This window comes from Penaeus monodon, chromosome 15 (genome assembly GCF_015228065.2).
Source record: "Penaeus monodon isolate SGIC_2016 chromosome 15, NSTDA_Pmon_1, whole genome shotgun sequence".
In the NCBI taxonomy this organism is placed as follows: Eukaryota; Metazoa; Arthropoda; class Malacostraca; order Decapoda; family Penaeidae; genus Penaeus; species Penaeus monodon.
In genome coordinates, this window is record NC_051400.1 from 14,653,499 (window position 1) to 14,654,126 (window position 628).

The window sequence follows — 628 nt, forward strand, 5'->3', positions numbered from 1 at the left end:
ATTAGAGATTTTATACATAGATAGATATATTTATATTTGTATAAGTCATCATAATAAAAGAATCATATCTGTACTTGGAATGTCACCGAAATAGAGAACATTTCTGTTGATATTTTCCAGAATACTGACAGTATTTTCCCACCTGCATGATACCACAAGCGAGTACATGAGCAAGCCCAGCCACCGTCTGGAGGCACCAGCTCTTCGACAGGTTGTTCTTCATGTTTGAAGGTTCTCATTAAAACCATCCTTCCTCCTGTACCAGAGCTCCTTCTAGTATTGCCTTGAGGAAATTTTCATTTCAAAATTCAGTACGCGCTTTACTAGAACTTTATGGCAATTTTTTTTTCAAAATTTCGATTCGGAGAATCCAAATATTCTCGCTTTAATGGTTATCGAGAAGCGATCTCTCCTTCGTGTGCTTAATGGTATCATCATCGCTTTTTTCCATAAGTTTGCAAAGTAATCGGGTTTTAGTTGACAGAACACACTTCATCCCTCTGGGGTATACTTCGCGCTATGCAATGATTTAGCAAACCGCAATTATGTAATCCTTCAGTAATGACGATATTCGTTGTTTCAACCCTTTTAACCATGTAGCTGTTAAAACCAGTTTTGTACACCATGC

General features: G+C 37.4%; 1 pseudogene; it reads right to left on the minus strand.

The window, feature by feature from the left end:
* LOC119582234 overlaps positions 1-628 on the minus strand; it is an 8,957-nt pseudogene that overhangs the window by 5,944 nt on the left and 2,385 nt on the right.